This window comes from Brassica napus, chromosome C7, assembly GCF_020379485.1.
Source record: "Brassica napus cultivar Da-Ae chromosome C7, Da-Ae, whole genome shotgun sequence".
Classification (NCBI taxonomy): Eukaryota; Viridiplantae; Streptophyta; class Magnoliopsida; order Brassicales; family Brassicaceae; genus Brassica; species Brassica napus.
In genome coordinates this window covers 16,081,398-16,090,934 of record NC_063450.1, presented here as the reverse complement: position 1 = coordinate 16,090,934, position 9,537 = coordinate 16,081,398, and the positions used below count along the sequence as shown (strand labels likewise).

Here is a 9,537-nt window from a genome sequence, read left to right as displayed (position 1 = left end):
AATTTTATTTTGACATAATTATTTTTTGAAGGTTTTACATTTAAGAAACTTTTATGTTAGTGAAACTTTGATGTTTAGATTCCAAACAAAAAAAAAGTCTAAATATCAAAATGTAAATGTTTTTAAGTTCATTTTGTTTTAGAAGACATGGAAGCTCTAATGTTTTTAAAATGTAATTACAAAGCTGACGGCTTAGCTAAATCATCGGTGGCTCTGAAAAGTCTCCTCTACGACATTTCGGTGTTGAGTCGAAATTTTTCCTCTATCTCCTTTACTTTTACTCCTCGTGTGAACAATGTAGTTGCTGATGGCTTAGCTAAATAAGCCCTGTCTTCTCTTTGTAACCCCTCCTTCATGGAATAACTCTGTTGTTTGAATTATATAATGAAGTTTTGCCCAAAAAAAAAAAAAATTACAAAGCTGACTAAACATAACCAATAGGTTTTTTAAATATATTTGTGGTTAACTATGAATGCATTAGGACGTTTTTTCTGGAAACAAAGAACGAAAATATAGTGCTTCGGACATTGCTCTGATAAACAAACGAATTAAATTATATTTCCTAGAATATCATAGACCAAATACGAAAACAGTCCCAGTGTTTTCTTGGCCGAACATGTCATAATAATAATAAGTGACCATGCGAGGAATATATCTGTATCATCTATGCATGAACATGTCGAACATTGTAGTAATCGAACACTGTAATAGTCGTACTAATGAGGGAAAGGGTGTCAAATCAAATGGAATTTCTGGATTATCATAAAAATATCGAGAACTTACATAGATTTAAACATCATAGACCAAACTGATATACTAAAACAAACAAAAAAGATAACATCTCAATTTAAAATTTAGCGCCTCTGCAGACCCTTTATTTGAGCTCTAGCGATCTCTCCAGTTCTTGGGCTCGTTCTCCTGAATAGAAGCACAAGAAATTTCAAAACACAATCCCTGGTTAGAACTTAGATAGAGAAGAAAACTGAGACTTAATTTCAGAATATTTTGAGAACTGTTGTAGGTTTAGGAGAGCAGGCATAACCACTTGGAGCAAAGATTTTCCAAGTATCATCCTCCCCGGTAAAGAGAGACTAAAGTATCTACATTAACAACTTATGATAGTATTTTCTATGCAATCATTCAGCTGAAAAAGAAGTTACAAATTTTAAACACATAACTGATAACTCGCACACATTCCTGGAATCTGCAAATCGACATGAGATGCAAAAAAAAACCCAGAGGGTTGAGGCTTTTTTCTGCGCCTAACCTGGGTGGAAAATGTTAAAACGAAACTCAAGTCTGTTGTCTTATCATCAATTGTATATATGTGTAAGACTTTCAGAATTTCTCAACAACAAAAAAAAGAGAGAAGGGAGCAAAAAAAAACAAGACATAGATTCAGCTTATATATGACACTTAAAACCGAAAAAACGGTAAAAAGCATCAGATATAAAAAAAAAAATCTTATAGTTTAAATCGATACATACTCCAGTAAAAGATATATAACCTTGTTATGATATGGAAGCTCCAAGTGTTCTGTAACAGTTTCTGGACTCTAAGCACAGGCCGATTATCTCCATTCCATACACAGGAAACAATGCCTCCTCACCAAGTCCACCAACAGTATTATGGTTCCTTGGTCAGAAACATAAGTTAGATATAAGGACTCTAAAGGTTCAACATGTTATCATTTAAATAAAAATTCTAAAACACCGCAAAGAACGATGGTACCTCATTTAGCCCACCCTTAACATGTACACCAAACCTCTCCTCCTCAACTTCATATAGAGTAGAAGAGACAAAAGTTTCTAAATGATTTTCAATGCTTATTCGATTTATTTTTAGGAACGACTTGTGGTAGAGAGACTTGGCTGCAATCTGCATACTCTTTCCACCAGAGTGACGAAAACTTATCTTCTCTCTATAGCACAAACTTCCCAGGTAACATTAGCTCACAATTTATATATACCTGGACACACTTACACTTGTATAAAAATGTTAGTAACTGAAACCGTCTCTAGTACTAAATGAATCATAAAGATCCCAAAAGTTTAAGGACATATATTAACTCGCGTTTGATGCAGTGGATCTATGCAATGAGTTTAGGTTATATGGATTTGTGTATGTTGAGTGTTGTAGAGAAACTGTAAAACACAAAAAATTATAATAAGAAAGCTAACAGTAGATAATTATCCCAAGCTAATATAGGAGGAATCCTAACAGATGACCAAGTAAAGCTACTATCTTTCTACCAACATCGCTTATGTGTACCTGGTGAGAACCGTTAGCTTCATGGGGTTGGTGGCCTTGGCTTTCGTAAGCAATAAGCATAATCTGAGTTTTCATAACCTGCAACGAATCCAGGGCCTTACATCAACAAGTTCACGAAGTTATAAATTAGTTTTGCAAGTAAGGTTTAAACTAAACCTTGAGATTGCTTGGGTTTTGAGCTGCCTCAACAGCTCCAATTGCTGCCCTAGCTTTGATCTCCACGTCAGACAATTCTTCTTGGAGTTCACAGTTTGACGATGTAAGTGATCGGTGGTCTTCTCCATACCGCGTTCATGGTTGCTCATGTCTTCGCTCAAGCTTAAGAGAAGCCATGTTTCAAAACCAAACCCAAGAATCTCATTATTCGTCCAAAATTGTCAACTCCACAACAAAGGTATAGTCAGTTTTCACCTTCCTTTGCTAACTTATTGTCGAAGAGTCCGCCTTATTCTCCATGGCTCAGTCCGATTTAGCTTTAGCCTTGGCTATCTCGCTGTTAAGAACAGTTGTCACCGCCGATGGCTTCTGTCTATCTAGACTCTAGACATCCGACCTTATCTGATCAAGCTCAGCTCCGGTTCCATTGACCACCTCATGTGCCTTAGCTTCTCTCTTGGGGGTGGTTTCAGCAGAAGTAGACAACGACTGGAGATTTGTAGGTTGAGAGCTATATTCAAGGGAGGTGGAATAAAACATTCAAGAATAGCTTTAAGTTCATTATTGATTGAGAAAGTAACTGAGGAAAAAAAATCAGACATTAGAGAAGATAAAGTGGAATAGTCGGGGAGAGAGACCCTCGATGTTTGAAGACGATACAGTTTCTCGGCATAGGCTGGGTTGGGCCTGATGGAAATTTGAAGAAATCCCACACACAAGTCCAGTTTAAAGCAGTGACATGGCAATTTTAAGCTCTCTGATTGGATGAATTTCCAATCCGACGTGTATAGCTTCAAATCTCTCCCTCAATCCCTTTTATATATTGGGATTGAACAAAAAAAACGAATTTGTTTTGAATATTATGTGATGTCCATATGAGAAGTCTTAAATTTACTTGATTCTCAAGTCTACTTGTTCTCTTAGTTATACTTTGTCCCCAAGCTATTGTAGCCTATATAAAGAACTCATTATTCATGGAATAAGATACACCAATTCATTTTTTCTCTTCTTACTTATAATACGTTATCAGCATGAAACTCTCTCAATCTTGAGCTAAGAGGTATCAAATTCTATTTTCTGCTACATTCTTAATATTTATTGAAACTTTCTTCAATCCATGTTTATTATCAATTCATGGTTGTAATAGTGGATCTAATATTATCGATACTTAATTGAAGTATTATTTATCAATACTAGAATCATGTTTATTATCAAACTCATGATTCATCTAGCTTATTGAGTTTAAAAGTTTTAGTCGATAATATTTATTTGACCTCTTTCCAAGGAAAGAAAATTATTAGATCACTTTGATGTGATCGTATCGACTTTATAAGCTAAATTCAATCTCGTTAGTTTCAATATTTATATTCGTATAATTTGTTATTACTTGACGCCATGATTATTGCTCAACTCATTTGCATTTAGTTTGTTTCTGCTTATCCCTTTATTATTATTTGAGGAGCATTAAAAATAAATAACCTTTAGTTCATGTGTTTATTACAAGTGTGCCATTTCTTACGTGGCAACTCCACAAGCTCCCTCACCTATTCTATTTAAAACCCCTTTGTTAACTAGAGTAATTACACAACATGCCATTGATCAAAACTTTATAATTTCCTTAGTTTTGTCTACATTTGTCACATATATACGTTGATCATCAAACCTTATCATTTATTTCTTGCGTTAGTTACCTTAACCGAAGTTCTACGTATTACATCAAAGATTTTAAAATTATGTTAATTACCTTGACTGAAGTTTTTTCATTAATTTGTTTCAATACAAAAACATTACTGACATACGTAGTGGTCTAATTTTTATTCAAAATGAATATAGATGCGAAAAAATTAATGTACGATTATCAATCAAAGTTTGTTTTCTGAAAAATCCTAAAAAGTATTTGATGATCAATACGTGCTCAAGTGATTGATTTTCTTAAAAATACGAAAAAAATATTTGTTCTCTTAAAAATATATCAAGAGGAAAACTTTGTTTTAAAATAGTGAAACAGAAGAACCATGCATATGGCATATACTTGCCCCGTTTCATTAAATTGTTAGATGATCTCCGCCTTGCGTTGTAGAAACTAAGGTAAAATACGATTTTCTGGCATACAATTATAAAAACTTACCTTATATGATCTATCGTAATTAAGATTTTAACGCCAGCTTGCATAAAGCAAATAATGGCGGAGCAAATTGCCCATGATTTAAACGTGATTTGCAAGGAAGAAATTGATTGATGATTGGGAAAAAGGAAACTTCTAATAACTTTGATATATTTTTAAATTACAAATTTGGTAAATTGATGGTAATAATACGTGATTTGTGAGGACTTGACTTTTGTATATAAGGAACGTAGATTAAGGTTCAAATTATTGTAATCAATTAATAATCATGAACTTTCTTGAATTTGTTCAATTGCGATTGATAAAAGGAAGTTTGCATTAACTATTTACAATATTAAAATAATTCTCGACTAAGATTGGAGCGCAAGTTATGTGTAATATTCGATTTAGTTACGGCCATTATTTTGAATCCATATGACCGACCCCATGGCGATTCCTTTTTAGTATAAATATACGGCTTCTATAATTTAGAAAACTCACCACACTTTTCTTCTCGACTTTGCTCATATCAAAACATTCTCTCAAGCAATCAAATGGCTAGCTTTAACTCTGTTTCCGATTTGAAACCATTCAAGACATTGTTTCTTTTATATTTTATTAGTCTATTGCTTATGTTTCGTTTTATTTTATATTTATAATTTATTTTATGCAAACAAATATACAATTTTTAAACAAAAATTCTGCAGCTTAATTTAGATTGATATACTAAATTTCGTCTAACCCTTACTTTATAACATATAGTATTTCTTGCTATGACTTTAATTTTTTATTATGTCTACAAATTAAAAGTGATAATATTTTGAAATCTATTTACTCCGCGCAGGGCGCGGGTTATCACCTAGTTGCTAATTATTTAATCATACATATGCATATCGTTACTGTTTATTAATAGGGCATGACTATAGATCGAAACTAATAGCATAAACACGATTGAAAATAGTGAATCACTATTTTCATGCATAATTTATTAAATTTTGTTAATCGATTGTTGCTTATATATCTTTCAAGTTCATGTGAAAATAAAACTAGGGTTTTGTTGGTTCACAACTATTTGATGGTTTATATAGTTAGTTATTTGTTAGACTTATAAGAAAGTTTACGGCTGTGACCTAATGATTTAAGAATTAAGCTAATATAGTACCATCGCAAAACTATTTCCTCTTGAAGAATTAAGAACTAAGATTTAAGCAAATTTTCTTTTATCGTATTTTGTTTGATTTTAGAAGTTAAATATATATATATATATATACATATCAGTCAATTCCCTAGACTATATTTGCGAAGTAATTTTGCCACATGTCATTTCGACAATCAATTTCACAAAACAAATATGACATGGACAATTGCATTTAATGTTAATTTATATTTTTGGTAAACTTTTTAAAATACGGTAATAACTCTAAAAATTACATTTAATGTCAATTTATATTTTTAGAATTTTTTTTAGAATATGGAAATAACTCATAAATCATCATTAAAATAAATATATTCAAATATGGCATTATAATTTCGAAATATAATTTAATTATATATTTTTAAATTATACAATTTTATTACTAAAATTTTCAAAATGTATACAATTTGTTTAGAAAATTATAAAAATTTAATCATAAAATCATTATTTTCTTATATATCTACAAATTTTATAAATATTGTTTAATTTTATTTTTTGGTAATTATGAAACTTTTAAAAATTTATTTAATATATTTAATTAAAATAAATAGATAGAAAAATCTATCTAAGATTATAATTTCAAATATATACATGCATATTCTTAAATGTAATTTTTATGTTTAATTAAATTAAATTTCTATTAAAATATTTATACGAAAAAAATATTTTAAATATTAATAAAATTTTATTTTAAAATATAATTATATTTATCTGTTAAAAAATATTTTAAATTTTTTTACTGCACATGGTGCAGGAAGACAACTAGTTATATAAATATATACACGGTGATTGATTCATTTTTATTTTATCAATTAAAAAAAAAAATGTTGGTAAACTATGATCTATTATCATAGATTTAGTTTTAGCATTATACGTTGATGTTTACTAACACAGTAGCCATGTTTCATGAGCAAAATACTAGATTTTATATTCTTTATGAAAGACAAGATATTTTATGAGATTCAGCTGAGGAATATGAACAATGTCCGACGTTTTCTCAATGTCAGATCTCCCTTCACCGTTCACTTCTCCATTCTTGAGATAAGTATTATTTAGGGAGAATTGCCAAGTGCGACTCAAAACTTGGAGTCAAACCCAAAACAATACCCTAACTTGGGTCAAAGGCAAAAGTAATCTAAAAGACTATTGAAATTACAACTATCCCCTTGTGACCAAATAAAAAAACGGAATTTTTTTTACGTTTCTACCCCTCGCAAGTCGTCTGTTTAGACGACTTGAAAATAAGTCGTCCAGACAACTTAACTGAAAGTCGTCTGGACAGTTAGTCTTAAACATAATTTAAAATTTTTGTAAAAAATATTTTGATAAGTGAAAAATGGGAATTATGTAATTAACATATGTCTTAGGAGGTATAAATTAAGATATAACAAATTTCAATTGTTTTCAGCATAGATGAGTGAAAGTAGTGAGTCATGATATTCTTTAGTTTATGTTTCATCAACATATGTTGTAGTATTGTATGTGTTCTTAGGGTTAGATTTTGGAAAGCATTAAAACCGTTTTTGAAAATTTTTAAAATTACTTATGCGTGTTCATTTATGTGTATAGTAAACACTATTTAAGTATAATTTGATTTTATAACGTGGTTAGTTAGTTAATCTAGTCATTTTAGTTTAGGGGTTCATTTTAGGGTCTAGGACGACTTAATATTTTGTCGTCTGAAAACAGACGACTAAATATTAAGTCGTCTGTTGTACATTATCAGCCAGAATAAGTCGTCTAAACCGGACGAAACCTTAAAGTTTACCAATGTACTTTTAAAGCTAACTGGATTATTTACCCAATATATAAGGTGATTTTTTCTTTTTTTGTTTCATTTTTCGCGAAATTCAGAAACCCTAACAGTTCTCTCTCAAAGGCGATTTCGAATTCCCACGATTTCCGAACAAACCATCGTTCTCAACGTCGGCTATCTATCTCACTTCATTCTCACCGTTGTCGCCGCAGCTTCTTCTAACCCTAGCGCCGCCGATTCCTCTAAACCCTAGCGCCGCCGATTCCTCTAAACCCTAGCGCCGATTCCATAGTCAATTAAAATTTGATTATGCGTATTAATCTATATGTCATCCGATTTTATTTGAATTCTTAATTTAAATCTAGTGGAATATATTGATGACTAATCGTATGATACTAAAAGTCAGCGAGTTAGAAAAATAATATAGAAGTATTATTTATTTCTTAATATAATAAAGTGTTGATGATAAATATTTCTGTATTATTATATTTCATTATCATTATCTATATGAGATTTTTAAGCTTAAAAGCTTGTTCTTTAAGAGATCCATAAGTTTTGGAGAACAATCCAAAAAAGGGTATAATGATTATCTAAAGCTCATTATGTATTTTGCATCTAAAGATTAAAAGTACCCGAAGTCTGTAAATAAAGCCAACTATGTTGGATGTTAAGTTTAAAACTAAACTTTTTCGAAGAAAATTTTAATGATGCATATAGTGAAAAAAAAAAAATACTTTTTCACATAAATAGATGTTGTCCAGCAGACACAAGATTGAGAAAAGAGATTAAAGAAGTTTATACTTATATCTTGTCTCCTTGAGACTCAGAAAAACAATGAGCTATTGATCATAAATCATGTTTAGTTGGTTATGATTTATTCTCTTGAAGAGAATATGGCACTTTGAGAAAGAAAATTCACACAAATAATATTGGTAATAAAAAAATGGTTGTACACGTGAATGTGGATATATATGGTTATGGTCAAGGTCAAGATTTTTTTTTAGAACTCATACTCCCACTTGAAGTTGAGAAAATAAAGATAGCAGTAAACAAAGACCAAAGAGTTTCTATTTAGAACTCATACTCTCACTTGAAGTTGAGAAAATAAAAATGGTAATAAAGAAGAGATATGATTCATTCATCTAAAGGTGAAAGAAAATTATTACGAGTACAAGCAAGCTAATATAAAGCTTATAGAGTGTTTAAGAAGAGGATATATGAATGTTCCTGAAGAGTACATAGTATTACTGCACATAAGAATGCAATTTAAAGTTCCTAAGAATGCAATTTAAAGTTCCTAAGATATTATTGTATTCTTATAAGTCTCAAAAGTTAGAACGCTCTAACAAAGAATACATAGCCCATGTATGGTAAGTTGTTGATTCAAAAATGAGATTCATTCGAGATTGATAAACCTGTAGTATTATCATCTCGAGATGAAGAGTTAATGAATCTCACATTTTATGATAAGTGAAATATCCCGAAGATTATGTTTGCACTAAAATTAAGATTGATGAATCATTCTCAAAGTAAATCTGTGGGATTTTGAGACATTTATGCTGAGACACTAAGCGAAAGACATGTTAAATTCATTTCAAATCAAAAAATATTTCTCAAGGCAGTAAAACTATAGTTGAGAAAGTGCTTACATCCTCTTATAGATTGTACTACACAAAGATTACTGTAATGGAGATAAATATATAGTAAACCACAAGTTTACAAAATATTTGGCATGAACTATTTAGATCATTTTGGTTCAGTAATGATGCAAAAAATATTTGAAAATTTATATAAATAGTCATTGAAGATCCAGAAGATTCTTCTGAATGATTTGACATATGTTGTTTGCTCACAAGATAAAATGGTTATACGGTTTTCATCAGCCAAAGGCAGTAATTGGCATGAATAAAAGAGATGTTAGTGGACTGACCACCCACTATTCATCTTTATAATCTTGGTGAATTCATGTCTTAAGTCTTTGATGATTATAGAAAAATCACTGGGATAAGTGTTAAACATTTTAAGCAACACTGATTCGCATCAAGCCAACAACTA

General features: G+C 30.6%; 1 long non-coding RNA gene across 1 annotated transcript; it reads right to left on the bottom strand.

Annotated features, from left to right (window-relative positions):
- Positions 1-739: 739 nt before the first annotated feature.
- On the bottom strand, positions 740-5,680 carry LOC125589807. The gene is made up of 4 exons (XR_007325961.1): positions 2,428-5,680; positions 2,272-2,349; positions 1,508-2,144; positions 740-918 (listed from the first exon to the last, which is right to left on the bottom strand). It is a non-coding gene; the product is annotated as an uncharacterized LOC125589807 (long non-coding RNA).
- Between the last annotated feature and the right edge of the window lie 3,857 nt (positions 5,681-9,537).